General features: G+C 40.3%; 1 long non-coding RNA gene across 1 annotated transcript in view; it reads right to left on the bottom strand.

Annotated features, from left to right (window-relative positions):
- Positions 1-13,944, bottom strand: part of LOC139186444 (uncharacterized) — a 34,851-nt gene extending 20,907 nt beyond the window's left edge. The window contains exons 1-3 of the long non-coding RNA XR_011569996.1: positions 10,435-13,944; positions 8,615-8,693; positions 1,321-1,497 (exon numbers count right to left, since the gene is read on the bottom strand). This is a non-coding gene — a long non-coding RNA (uncharacterized lncRNA). The remainder of the gene's footprint in view (positions 1-1,320; positions 1,498-8,614; positions 8,694-10,434) is intronic.
- Positions 13,945-14,720: the final 776 nt, after the last annotated feature.

Raw genomic sequence — 14,720 nt, 5'->3', positions numbered from 1 at the left:
AAGACATGTAGAAAATAAAGACAAACTGTTAGCATTATTTGGAAGAAAAAACAAGTGATATGCTACCTAAATGTTTAGGACACAAAAAGTACTTCACAGAATATTCCTTTGTGTTATGATGTCTGTCCTGATTTTTCCAGGTAAAGTTGATTTACTGAATAAAGGACAGAGTAGGCTGCCACTTCCCTCCCCCTGACATGGTACACTAGCCTAGAGACAGTTGTTCTGTGGTTTTCAAGTTTTGTATATTTTGGCAAATTGATCAGAGACGAACCTTACTCATCTCATTTCACAGCTCTCTCATAGGTTTTTTATATGCAGTGAAGATTGGTGTGTTGTTTTGTAACCTACATTGAGTAGCAAAATACTAAATTTTTCCTTCCTATTTTAATAAATGTACCTTAAAAAAAAAAACCTTGGGAATTTACCACATATTGGATTTTTAAGAATTCAATTATCAGATTAATTATTCATTTAGAAAATATTAAGGACCTACCACCTACTAGACACCAAAAAAGTAAGAAGAAAAGCTATGGTCTTTGTTCCACAAAATTCCCATACTACAAATGGCTGAAAATGAACCATTATCTGGTTAGGTAATACTGGGTCATTTTAGCAAAGGAAATGTTGAGAGACAAGTCATAGAAAATGGGCCCCTGAAGGCTATTGGTCATCTATCTGTTAAACTACACTGCACTTGAACTTTAGAAAAAGGAGAAAAAGCATACCTTTGAATGAAGTAAGCTACTTGGAATATGTCAGACAAACATGATGCATTTTGTTCACACCTTTTCTTATAACAGGTTTCTTTCAAAGGTAAGGTATATTTTTACACTAGCAATTCTTTTTAAGATCAGTAAATGCTGAGTTAAAAAAAAAAAAAAATCTGCAAAGTGCCTAATTCACATATGGACGTTTTAGGAGGGATAGAGTTGGTTAGATACAAGAAGACGTTCAGCATTTTCTAAATGCATACTAGTTCATCACTTTCCTCAGGAGGAAGGGTGAAGGCTGGCTTGCATTTTTCCCTTGCTGGAAACATCAGTGTATTCATTTTCTGAACATAAAATAATAATGATTTATAATAGCATCCCCTCCTAGGGTAGAATCTATTGGCTAGAATCATATTACTAATGGAATCTAAGCTATTTTCACTTATTATTCATAGTTAGACTCAGGTTCAGCTCTAGGCAAAATTGTTAAATAGGCAAAACTTATCGCTGGTGCTGTCCCCTTTGGTAGAAATTTCCCCTGGTGGGGAAATCTAGACCTATATTTACTAAGGTGTTTATAGCAAATGCAGCAAAACATTCAAATTACCTCTTCCAGGGATATTTGTGCACTAACAAGGAATTGTTAACATTCCAGAAAAAGGTAACACTTAATTTGAGATTTCAGGTCCTTATGGGCAGCCAGAGAAGAACTATTTGGTTCAGATTGCTCCAAGGAGTGCCCTTCATGGTCGTCCATGCTTCTCTGTCTTTGTCGAGCTTAACTCTTATAAAAAAAAAAAAAAAAGAAAGAAAGAAAGAGAGAAAGAAAAAAAGAAAAACAGCAAATGGTTCCATTTTAAGCATAAATCTTGCTATTACTCATAAGTATGTATTAGATGAGGTATTTCAATTTGACATTACAGAATAGCACTTTGCAAAATGTTGCACAATCTGATTATACATGTAGCATTCCTATTCTCCATGCTTTTTCAAAATACAGAAGGCAAGACACTCAACACATTTTCTTTGTTTATCTGAAGGAAATTTCCCTGAACTGAGGAAGAGGAGAAATTGAAATTGTAGAATACAGACAACATCAGTGGTCTCCTTATCTACAGATATCTTATACATGAGAAAGAACAACAGAATTTCCGTTGACCTGATAGCCAAATCAACTCTTCATTTTTAGTCTCTCCCAGAGAAAGAGTGAGTAGAATGAAATTAATTTTGGACTAAGAACCAAAGCTATAAGTTCAAATCATGGACTTCCTGCTGTGAGATCTTGAACAAATCACGTCTTCCTGGGCTGCTGCTGCTGCTGCTAAGTCGCTTCAGTCATGTCCAACTCTGTGCGACCCCATAGACGGCAGCTCACCAGGCTCCCCTGTCCCTGGGATTTTTCCAGGCAAGAGTATTGGAGAGGGTTGCCATTTCCTTCTCCAGTGCGTGAAGGTGAAAAGTGAAAATGAAGACACTCAGTCATGTCCGACTCTTAGTAACCCCATGGACTGCAGCCCACCAGGCTCCTCCGTCCATGGGATTTTCCAGGCAAGAGTACTGGAGTGAGGTGCTATTGCCTTCTCCTCTTCCTGGGCTAGGATCTAAAATTCTCACCCAGATGGAGAGCTTGATTTCAAAAATCCCCACCAGCAATAAAGCCCCTTGAATTTTAGAGCACAATATTAGACAAAAATGAATAACAGCCCAATAAAAAAACCCCAACGTGGAATGACAAAGTATGGCTTTAAATCTTTGAGCTACTTGGAATAATGAATGGAATCCTTTCCCAAGTTCACATTCGCACCTCTTATAGCCTTCCAATTTATGATTCATTAAGGAAAAAAAAAAACCTTTCTTCCTGATTTAGTGAAAAGCTCATTTTAAATGTAATTCAGGTCAAAGTTTCCTTTTCTATGTCGGGTGAAATTACATAACTAACTCCAGAAATAGGATTACAGAATGGGTAGGATAATAGCATTTCCAATAATTAATGAGTCTGGTTGTCTTGGTAGACGCAGTGAACATTTCATGCAGATCTGTATTTATTCTGTAGTCAAATATAGGCCAAAATGAGACAGATAGCATTTGACTTGTACATCATAGTGGGGGAAAGCCTTGCCCGTTGCCCTGCTCCTTTCCGTGAATTGCTTAATATCACTTAAGTGGCTTTTGAGAAATTGGATTTCCCCACTTTTCCTCAGGCAGGAACCAGAAACAGGAAAAGCTCTAAATACAGTTAACGGGACCCTTTCCTCCAGACTATTTCCTGAAGCTGAATACAGATCAGAGCTCAGATCGGTCCCTTTATTTTCATTTAACATCATCTTCAGAGGAACACTTTTAAATAATAATAAACTACTCTTTGAGTCTCTGATTTAAGTAGTGACTATTGATTGGCTGGTTAGAACTTCCGTGCTTTATGAATTGTTCTTTGGAGGTGATGAAATGAGGAAATCAATGCTCCTATGTGTGTTTATAGTCAGTCTAGAGAGCGAATTGGATTTTCAAACACCAGAGACAAAAGGATATTTTAGAATGCCATTACTTAAGGAATACAGCTTTAAAAGGGCTAAGCACATCAAGGCCAATATTGCTCAAAATATCCCTAAATGTTCTGAAATGAGTCGTTAATGTGGAGAGTCCATCCTCAACCACTTTCTATAAAAGAGAAATTGTCATATGCGTCTTTGTTCCTGGCTGTTTAATTCATGCAGAGCAACATCATCGGATGACTCAGAGCATGCCGTGGAGTCACATGGACCGGGGTTGGTCCCAGCTATGGGGCCTTAAGCACATGGCTTTGCGCGTCTAAGATTTCGTGCCTTATCTATCAAAGGGAATCATAATAGTCCTTCCCCCAAGGACTGCAAGGAGGATTAAATAATGTGAACCGTTTGTAACAGGTCTATGGGAGGTAACATCACAGATGGTGACTATGTGCTTAGTTGTGTCCAAAGCTTTGTGACCCTTTGGACTGTAGCCCACCAGGCTCCTCTGTCCAGGGGGTTTTCCAGGCAAGATTACTGGAGTGAGTTGTCATTTCCTGCTCCAGGGGATCTTCCTGACCCAGGGATCGAGCCTGTGTCTCCTGTGTGTCCTGCATTGCAGGCAGATTCTTACCCGCTGAGCCATCGGGGAAGCCTGATGGTAGCTGTCATATTACTATTATCGTCACTACATAGTAAGTAGATACTCAATAACTATTGATGGAGGGAACTTTGGAAAAGAGTTTTCAGAGGTCTGTGCTCCCTGGTCTGCCCCAATGTCTCTCCCATGGCCCACCCTCATTCCCACTGACTTAGGGTATCTATTTAGAATTTGGTGGTGCAAAACAAGACCCCTGTCTCTTCCATTTGGACCTTGGGTGGGTATTCATTAACTACACATTCCTCCAACCATGCTCAACCTGTTGAGCTCACCTCCATACTCATCCCATAAAACTAACCCTTCGCAGCTGGCCTTGTTTCGGTAGTCCCTAACCATGGAGCACTAGATTTAAATCCCACTTTGATGTGGGATTTGGTGTTTGAATCCGAATTGCACTCAATCTTTTCCCCTGCAGGGTGGAAAAGGCTGGATTTCCCCCAGATGCCACAGGAAGGAAGGGAAATGGGTACTGGGAAGAAAAGCAATAACTATCCACCAGATTACTTGTCCAGAAAAAAGTAATTGTAACCACATATGATGTTAGATATTAACCAGACTTAGTGTGGTGGTGATTTTGCAATATATGCAAATATCGAATCATTAGGCCGTAACCTAAAACTATTATCAGTATAATTGATATGTATGTCAGTAAAAATGACCCAGTTCAAATTTTGCTTCTTTAATGTAAATTCAAGTCATCTCCATTGACAGTAATTCATCTCTCCTGTAAACTCCAATTAGGGTTTGTGCTTACCTTTCTCTCTCTATGGTTTTGTTTTTGGCTGTGCTGCAAAACTTGCGGGATCGTAATTCCCAGACCAGGAATTGAACCTGGACCCTCAGGAGTGAAAGCATGGAGTCCTAACCACTGGACCACCAGGGAATTCCCCGTGTCTACCTTTCCAATATCACTTGATCACATTGTGCCTAATAGACCGTCATTTCTGCAAACTCCAAGCCCTGAGTTATACTACGTGATTCTTTGTTTTGCTACCCAGTGCCCCACTATAAATAGTGTTTTATAAATGTTTATCAAAGGAATAAATTAATAAACTCCGTAATGGAAGATTTACAATCAATAATAATTTTTCATTATAATAACTGGTTATTACATTTTGTTTCCTATCATTTTTACCAGTTATTTAATCTTTCTATCAGCCGCTTTCTCTAGGGAAAGAATAACTTTAAATAATCACTTGTAAAAGCTTGAATGGTTATACTAAAGTGCAGGTGAGATTTATAATACTCTGACTTAAGGGTATGTATCAAACAAAAGGTTGTTTTCTTTCTCTTTTTCTCATTGTATTCTCCAAAGGAAAATGGAGTCATTTCAGTGTGTTTAAGTAAAGGGAGGTGTCCATAGGTTTACAAATAACAGCAAGCACAAATACACTCTTAAAAATGCTCAGGTCGGTACTTCCCTGGTGGTCCGGTGGCTAAAACTTCGCACTCCCAAGGCAGAGGGCCTGGATTCAGTCCCTGGTCAGGGAGCTAGATCCCATGTGTCACAACTAAGAACCTGGTGCAGCCAGATTAATTAATTAATTTTAAAAAGTCTCCAGGTCATCTCATCTTAGTGGAAATTGAAAAAGAAATTGTCTGCATAATGCTTCTAGAAGACAAAATTTTTTCCTGGGAATGAGAATCTCTCCTACGCTCAAAGTTCACTGACTTGCAGGACAGGCCAAGGAGATAAGTGACACAGATGGATGGAGGCAAAGACTAGCAGAGCACCCAGGACTGAAGCTAGGAGTACTGCCCCCTAAATGGGCTACTATCCTCCCCCATCGTGAACACAAATGCTTGGGACAGTGAGCACTAATGTGGGAGAAAACAGTCACATATCCTTCAGGATATGTGAAGGAGAGAAGTCCAAAGGAAACACGTTTGTGCAAGTAAAGGTTATCTTCTTTAATTATCATTATAATTAAAGGTATAAAACATCCCAAACTTAACCATTAAATGTCCAAAAGATCTAGGAAATCATTGGTCTATCTCCCCACCCAATGCTGAAATCATCAACGAACCTTTATTTTTCCCTTTAAAATAAACATCATTACTATACTCATCAACTGGATCTTTTAAAGGTTTTGAGGTTAGCATTTAATCACATGGGTGTAATTTCCATCCCATCTTGCCTTACAATAATTTGAGCAGAGTCACAGCCCCCCAAAAATGTGTTTGAATGGACACACTTGACAATTAGCACACTCTAATGTATTTCCTGAGTTGCACTGCAAATCATTACGAACATTTTAAATGACGTTTCTGTGCAGCTGGAAACTCTGTACATTATATTTTACAGGTCCTTCCCTTACTCTACTAGCCTGGAAGCTTGCTGTAAAGAGTGTGAGCAACAATTGTTGTTGTTTATTTGCTAAGTCACGTCTGACTCTTTTTGAGACCCCATGGACTGTAGCCGGCCAGGCTTCTCTGCCAATGGGATGTTCCAGGCAAGAATCCTGGAGTGGGTTGCCATTTCCTTCTCCAGGGGATCTTCCTGACCCAGAGGTTTCACCCACATCACCTTCATTGGCAGGCAGATTCTTTACCGCTGAGCCACCTAGAAAGCCTGAGTGATAGGCTTCTAATAAATCAAATTCTAGGAAAGTGACTGTTTCAGGATCATCACAGCAACACCTGTTAACGTAGGTTACTTCTGGATCCAGATCCTCCAGATCTCTGGAATGATACTTTTTATTCTTTATATTAGTGGGAGTATAAAATACATTCTATAAATATTCTCAGTATTACCTATTTCAGTATCATAAATGTTATCAGTTTATTTGATGCCATAAATTCCAGGGTGGAGAAGAGAGAATGAGAATTTTATGGGAAGTTTTGTGTTGTTATTCTTTTTAAATTATTTACAAGGCTAGTAAAATACATGTCCAATGTTTTGATTTCAATCAGAAACAGAAGTTTCCTTTCGTCGCTGCTTGTCAGTATTTCTTAGTGAAGCCAGCTTTACAGAATTTCATTCAATTTAAAATCATCTTATCTTACAAGTAAAAGTGACAGCTCTGAGTGAAATAAAGATATTTTCTTGAGTAGAAGCAGTAATTATTTCCATTTTTCATTAAAGTAACCCATTCAGTAGTAAAGATTAGAGAAAATTTAAATGATGAAATAAAATTGCCATGAAAGCAGAAATGAGCTAATGGAAGAAAACACATAAACAAGATATTCAAATATGAATTATGTTTGAAAATTAAAATGCAAGTAATGATAAACATTAACAGCAAATACCTTGCATTTCCACAATACCTTATATCTAAAAATGTAAGGCAAATGAGGAAACTCCTGCAAACAACTTCCACCTTTCTTTGCAGGAAGAAAGGTGAAAGAAGACAGGATTCTCTTTCATCTTTAGCAGAAAGAAATAGAAGTCAAAAGAAAAACAAAGATTTAAGGAATTTTTTTTTCTGCCTCACTCTTCACCTTTTAGCATTCTTCTGAGAAATGAATTTTCTTTGAAGATATTTGTCTCTCCATGGGTTTTCTATACTCCATAATTCCACTGGATCGTAGAGTGAGATAGTCTTGGTGTGCAGGGCCAAGATGGTAATGTGTGTGTATTTTGGAAGGAATACACTCCTTTCTTGCCTTACCTCATTTTTTCTCTTTGGTGTTTCTGAGTGGAGGGCAAAGACAGAATGGAAAGGCGGGAACTAAAAATCCCTCCACTCCAGCTCTGAGGCTTCTGGAAACCTCCTGCAGGTAATGTAAACCCATGCCAAGCTCATCAGAAAATGGACACAAGATCTGGAAACTACAGCATTTACTGGTTGTACCAAGTGGCAGCCCTAATACCTCAGTCTTTGGTGGTATTTTCTCTGCCATGCAAAGCCATACTGTTATTATTAGAATAAACTGGGGCTATACATTTCTCCACCAACTAGAAACTCTGGAAAGATCTTAATCCCAGCTTAATTAAGAAAAGAAAAAACAGGCATCTGTTTTATTTATTTTTTTAAATCTCAAAATTCTCATCAAGATTATTTGAAATGTTATCCATTCTTCCAGGTGTAGTCAAGGGAAAGAAAAATATGTTAAAAGAAACAGCTCTCAGGACAAAAAGCAATGCTGTTTTGGAGCACTCTATCACCTATTACACCCACCCAGCGGCCACCACAAAGCACACACTCCATCTGGTTTTGTTCCCCTGGCCCCCCTGCCCCCACAGTGACAGACACAGTACTCAGAGGCCCTGTGACAGGCAGTGTGTCCAACATGAGTCGGATTTCTCACATCCAGGTTTGGGTAAGTCACTTAATTTCTTTGAGCTTAAATTCTTTCATCTATAAGATGGAAATTATATTAGATGGGGGGTGGGGGGCTTCCCTTGTGGCTCAGCTGGTAAAGAATCCGCCTGCAATGCGGGAGACCTGGGTTCGATCCCTGAATTGAGAAGATCCCTTGGAGAAGGGAACGGCTCCCCACTTAGTATTCTGGCCTGGAGAAGTCCATGAACTATATAGTCCATGGGGTCACAAAGAGCTGGACACGACTAAGCGACTTTCACTTCAGTGTGACCTGGCATTGCTAGTGCTCAGCAGCTATTCCATATTTCTTATTAATTCTAGACAGTGATCATTATAAGTGTGTTTTAGAAATATTTTTTTTAGTTCCTCACACATTTAAATGAGTAGTTGATATCCCTGAGCTCAAAAGGGAACTAAACATAACCATTCTACTGCAGAATCCTGTAGGAGGTGACTTGAGAATAGAGACAGATCAGGACTTGAACTCACTGTGAATTTTCCCTACGTTCTCAAAAACCTGTAAGTCTTCTGCACAGCAAGAGAAGCAGCCAACAAATGAAAAGACAACCTGTGGAATGGGAAAAACATACTTACAAATCACATATCTGATAAGGGGTTAATACCAAAAACACGTAAAGAACTTACAGCTCAATAGCAAACAAACAATCCAACTAAGATATGGGCAGCAAATATTTTTCTAAAGAAGACACACAAATGGCCAACAGGTACATGAAAAGATGCTCAATATCATTAATCATCAGAGAAATGCAAATCAAAACCACAGTGAGATAACAGCTCACAGCTGTTAGAATGTCTGTTGTCAAAAAGACATGAGATAATAAGAGTTGATGAGGATGTGGAGAAAAGGGAACCCTTGTGCACTATTGGTGAGAATGTAAATGGTATAGCCACTGTGGAAGAACTTGGATATGCCTCAAAAAATTACAAATAGAACTACTGTATGACCCAGCAATCTCACTTTTGGGTACATATCCAAAGAAAATGAAAACAGGATGTCAAAGAGATATTGTATTCCCATGTTCATTGCAGCATTATTCACAATAACCAAAATATGGAAACAGCCTAAATATCTGTCAATAGATAGATGGATAAAAAGATGTGGTATTTTTATACAATGGAATATTATTCAGTCATTAGAAAGAGGGAAATACTGTCATTTGAGATAACATAGATGGGCCTTAAGAGCACTGTGTTAAGTGAAAGAAGTTGGGCAGAAAAAAACAAATGTGTATGATATATGGAATCTGAAAAAGCCAAATTTATAGAAACAGAGTAGAATGGTAGTTAACCAGGGGCTGGAGATAGGAGGGAGGGGAATTAAGAAGACAGTAGTCAAAGGTACAAAGTTCCAGTTAGAAAATGAGTAAGTTCTGGGACTGTAATGTAGACTATGGCGATTACAGTTGATAAAACTGTATTATTCACTTGAAAGAGGCTGCTGCTGCTGCTAAGTCGCTTCAGTCGTGTCCAACTCTGTGCTACCCCATAGACAGCAGCCCACCAGGCTCCCCCATCCCTGGGATTCTCCAGGCAAGAACACTGGAGGGGGTTCCCATTTCCTTCTCCAACGCATGAAAGTGAAAAGTGAAAGTGAAGTCTAAGACAGTAGATCTTAAATGTTCCCACCACAAAAAGAAATGATAATCATGAGATGCGATGTGGGTGTTAGCTAAGCTAGAGTGGTAACCATTTTGTAATATAAAAGTGTATCAAATCAACTTGTACAACTTAAATTTACAGTGTTACATAAACGTAGTGGGGCGGTGGGGAAACCTAGGTATCGTTGGTCCAGTGGAAGGCTGCACTTGGAAGTGACGTTGTATCTTTCAGGTGTGGTGGGCACCAAGCGAGATACTCTACTGAGAAAAGTGCAAGGATTTCATGCCTTCAGCTCCTCTCTCCTCTCACATCTATGCAACCTTGGGCAGGTCACTTCATCTTTTTAAGCAAGCGTCTGCACGTCTGAAAAATGGTGGATTTACCAGAATCTCCTCCATTGGTGGTTTTCAAGAGTCAAGTAAGCTCAAATGCTTGGCAAGTGGTAGGCTTAAAATAAAGACTGGCTGTTGTTTATTAATAGGATTCTCTCCTAAATTAAAAAGGTGAGGTAGACTGAGAAGATATGTCTATAACAAGGTCAGTTCGAGCATGCTGCCCTCAACCCCGGGAGCGACCACTGCAGCACTAAGGTCCACGTGGCAATGTTCTCAAATGACAGATGAAATGCCTGCTCTGGAATCTGAACAGGCAGAGAGCTCTTGGCTTTGGGTTATAAAACCAGCACTCACCCCATCCGTTTCAGTCCTATGCGGACCTTCCCCTTCCTTGCTCAGTGACTAGCGTGTCCCCCTGGCCGGTATAGGCAGAGCCACCAATACCGCAAGGTGATGGGGGGTCCTGCAGTCGGCTGCCCCGTTATCTCTGAGCAGGTGACCAGCGTCCAGAGGTGACCATCATTTCCAACCAGCTAGGAGAGGAAGGAGGAGAGAACTATAATAATGTTAGTCAGGTAGCCACTTCTACCTTATCAGCCCCAGCAGATGCAAACACGCGCAGACAAATACTATACCAGAGGGTAGGATAAAAGTGGAATTAGAAAATAGCTACCTTCAGGAGATCCTGAGCTTCCGAACTTGATATGCAATTGTCACATAGATAACATGGAAAAACAGATAATAAACACAGCTTTTAATTCAAACATGACCTTCAAAGAGCTTTTCCCTTAGAAACACAAATGAAAGGCCCCCAGATATTTGAAAGAGCAGATTCAAAGAGTAAGCCTCCCCCTGGGGGTTCCCCACACCCCGAGCTCAGGGCACACCCCAGACAGCTCTTCCCAAGAACAGTGTTGGACTTTTTATCACATTTTACCACAAATTCTGAAGTTCCTTATCACATGGGAAAGCTTCCTTTACCACGTTCTTATCTCATTCCAAATGTATCTTATCAATATTCACGGGGCGAGTGCGTGAGTATTTCTAAGGGACAGCAGAGAACAGTGTATGATAAATGGAACACTGCTGCCATTCTGATCGGTGGGAGAGATCAAGAGAAAGTGGCCAGCTGGAAAGATCAGCTGGGCTCGGCTGAAGTGCCAGGATCATCTATAATGTGGCAGGAGTGATGCATCGCTGAGCCCAGGGACCCTTTCGAAAAGGCAGGGGACCGAGAGACCCAAGTTCGGAGTGGCCCGGGGTTTCCTGCAGAAGTGGCTTCTAACTGCAGCCAAGTAGAAGCCACTTAGTGTCCTTGAGAGGCAAGCAAGTCTCTGCATTAAAACTGTCCTCTCCTCAAGCCGTATTTTATGGGTGCCAGAGCAGAGCATTTTAAATGAGCTGAACTACGTGTGCAGTCCTCTTAAGGATCAGGCAGGCCCTTCTCACCGTGACATTGAACCAGAGACTGTTCCCTCTCCTTAGCAGTTTGTAAATCACACAGGAAATTCTGAAAGGACCAAGTCCCCTCCCACGCCCCTGTTGTCTGCCCTTGTTCTCCCCCATCTCCTTGGCTTCCATTCTGAAATAGATCGTTAGTGTCTTGTGTAGAAAACTTTCCAGAGGATAGGATGGGTAAACATACAGCTTGCTCTCTCAAAACAAGCATTCAAAATGCTTTACTCCTTCCCAAGAGAACTGTAAAATATGATTTTCTTAACGAGCTTGTATGAATGGCCTGGTTAAGAAAGATGATTACACCAAGGAATTAAATTCCACCAAATATAACAAGACACACACATACTGGATCTTGATATGAAGACCCAGAAGCATTCTCGGATGAATCAAATAAAAAGGCATAAACTCGATCTGTAAGAAAAGAGGAATTTGATCCTAATAACAAATATATTGTTCGATCAAAAAGTAGATGAAGTGATACCTTTCAGAAAACTTCCTAACTCTTATCAGTCCAGCCCCTGGACACCAGGTGCAAAGCCAAGACTGAAAGTTGTCATTTACGGATGACCTAGGAGGCAGGTCAGTGACCCCAGTAGACACCGGGGCCCTTTTACTGGACAGAGAAGTTGCAATTCACAAGCAATTGAGCGGAAATGATTTCCTCTCTGGGGCGGTTGAGCTGGCATAACAAAGTCACGAAAGCTGTGACGGGGTTAGCTGACTTGCTTCAAAAACAATGCTAATGTTGTCAGGGTGGCAGGGTCAAACCCCATATGGGCTCATTGTCTTTGGAGAGGGAGAAATGATAAACACGGTCAGGGAGGCTTCACGAGCAAACATCTCAGGTCACATGGGGACCCAGTACCAAGACTTCACCAAACCCCATCAGTACTTTTGGAAAAGCAATCCAAAGGGCAAACTCTCTAGCTAATTTTACCCACTATGTGTGACCCTGTGCAAGGAAGACATGAGGTTATGATAGCATCGTGTCAGCCAAGAATCCTGGACAAGGCAATGATCCTATTTCATTGGATGTTGTCAAGGAGATCAGAGGAAAGAAAACTGGGAAATCAGGGCCGGAAGTATGACGGTTTTAAGAATAGAGCGTGGTATCTCCCAAATAAAATCTAATAGGACAATCATAAACAACCCTAAAGGGGAGAACAAAATGAATAATCTTAAAAGGTCCGAGGAGCCCCAAAGAAAGACTCTCTTATGGCTATTCTTAACAGTCAACAAAACTCTCACCTCAGGGGGTCCCTCCCCAACCCCAAAACCTAACACAGCCTCCCTGCTCCATCAATGAACTGCACTGCTGCTTTGCAGGGTAAAACAGACTTAAGACACATGGCTCTTTCTTTTCTGATCTGTGTTCTCAGTGGGAAGTAAAATTGCTATTCAACATGTCAGTGGATACTTGTGAATAAACACCACATTCTCAAGTAACTAAGATTTTTCCCAGTTTAAGTTTTGCACCATTATGAATTAAAGATAAACTACCACCTCTAAATAGGAATTTGGTGACTCAGCTCCTGGAAAACAAATTATTTCAACAGCTTCAGCATCAAAGAGCTGATAGGTAAGCATCACCACCAGTTCAGAATTCAGCCCTGTTGTATAAATATGTTTAGATCCTGCCTTCTAGCCAGGCTGTTGTGTGTGCCAAACATAAGCCTCAACTCTGTTTGAAAAGTGAGAAGATAAGATAGAAAGGGACCATCTTTTTTAATGATTGGCCGACCAATCATTCAGAAAGTTGGACTGGATCCTGATGCTAAGCATTTCCGCAATAAACACTTACAGGAAGAAGGCCATTCTTAAAAATGTAAGGGACAACTCACCAATGGCAAGGTTAGAAAACAAGTAGAGGCTGTAAGGACTCAGGATTGAGATTTGACAGCTGAGCATGAGAGAGGTGTCAATTATGTCTTTGAGAAAGTCAGTATTTCAAATCTCAGTTTCTCTGAAGGATCACCCCCTCTTCAGCCCTACAAATAAACTCCCTGATGTTTTTCATAGCTTCTACAATGAAGATCGCAACCAACACAATTACATCTCGTAATTCTGGGCCATTTAATATTACCACTCTCAGGCTGGGCTTCCAAATTCCACAGACCTTCGTTTTTCTACTATTAATTTATATTAGAGCAGAGTTGCTTTACAATGGTGTGTTAGTCTCTGCCATACAGAAAAATGAATCATCTATCTGTTTACATATATCCCCTCTTTTTTGGATTTCCTTTTCATTTAGGTCACCACAGAGCACTGTGCTATACAAAGGTTCTTATTAGATATCTCTTTTATATATAGCATCAAGAGTATATATGTGTCAATCTCAATATCAGTCTGTAAGGAGTAAGATGAATTTGATCTTCCCATCCCTGTTCCCCCTCAGTATCCATATGCTTGTCCTACATCTGTGTAGCTATTTCTGTATTGCAGATAAGATCTTCTATACCAGTTTTCTAGAGTCCACATATATATGTTAATATACAGTGTTTGTTTTTCTCTTTCTGATTGACTTCACTCTGGATAACAGTGTCTAGGTCCATCTGTGTCTCTCCACAGGCCCTTAGGACAAAGTCTCAGAGATCCACACTGACAGAAAAGTCTAGATACGGACACCTCTATCATTTTTATATTATTATTGAAGTATAGTTGGTTTAGAATATTGTGTTAGTTTCAGGTGTACAGCAAAGTGATTTAGTTGTGTACCTTTTGCAGACTGTTTTCCACAATAAGTCATTACAAGATGTTGAACATAATGTTCCATGCCATGCAGTAGGTCCTTGTTGTTTATATATACTAGTTTGTATCTGTTAATCCCATCAGTTTCAGTTCAGTTGCTAAGTCAGTCCAACTCTTTGAGACCCCATGGACTGCAGCACGCCACATTTCCCTGTCCACCACCAACTCCCAGCGCTTGCTCAGACTCATGTCCATTGAGTCGGTGATGCCATCCAACCATCTCATTCTCTGCCGTCCCCTTCTCCTCCTGCCTTATTAATATGCCTAATTTATCCCTCCTCTCTCTGCCTCTCTTTTTTGGTTACTTTCTCCCTAAGTTTGTTTTCTATGTCTGTAACAGACACATACACTTATAAATGGAAACTATGATTTGATGGATATGCTGCAAACCATTTTCCTTGAGAACATATTTCTAGCTCTCTTTGAAGAGGAGA

Source organism: Bos indicus, chromosome 13 (assembly GCF_029378745.1).
Source record: "Bos indicus isolate NIAB-ARS_2022 breed Sahiwal x Tharparkar chromosome 13, NIAB-ARS_B.indTharparkar_mat_pri_1.0, whole genome shotgun sequence".
Lineage (NCBI taxonomy): Eukaryota > Metazoa > Chordata > Mammalia > Artiodactyla > Bovidae > Bos > Bos indicus.
Note: the sequence above shows the minus strand (reverse complement) of the source record. Positions and strands in the feature narration are given on the sequence as shown.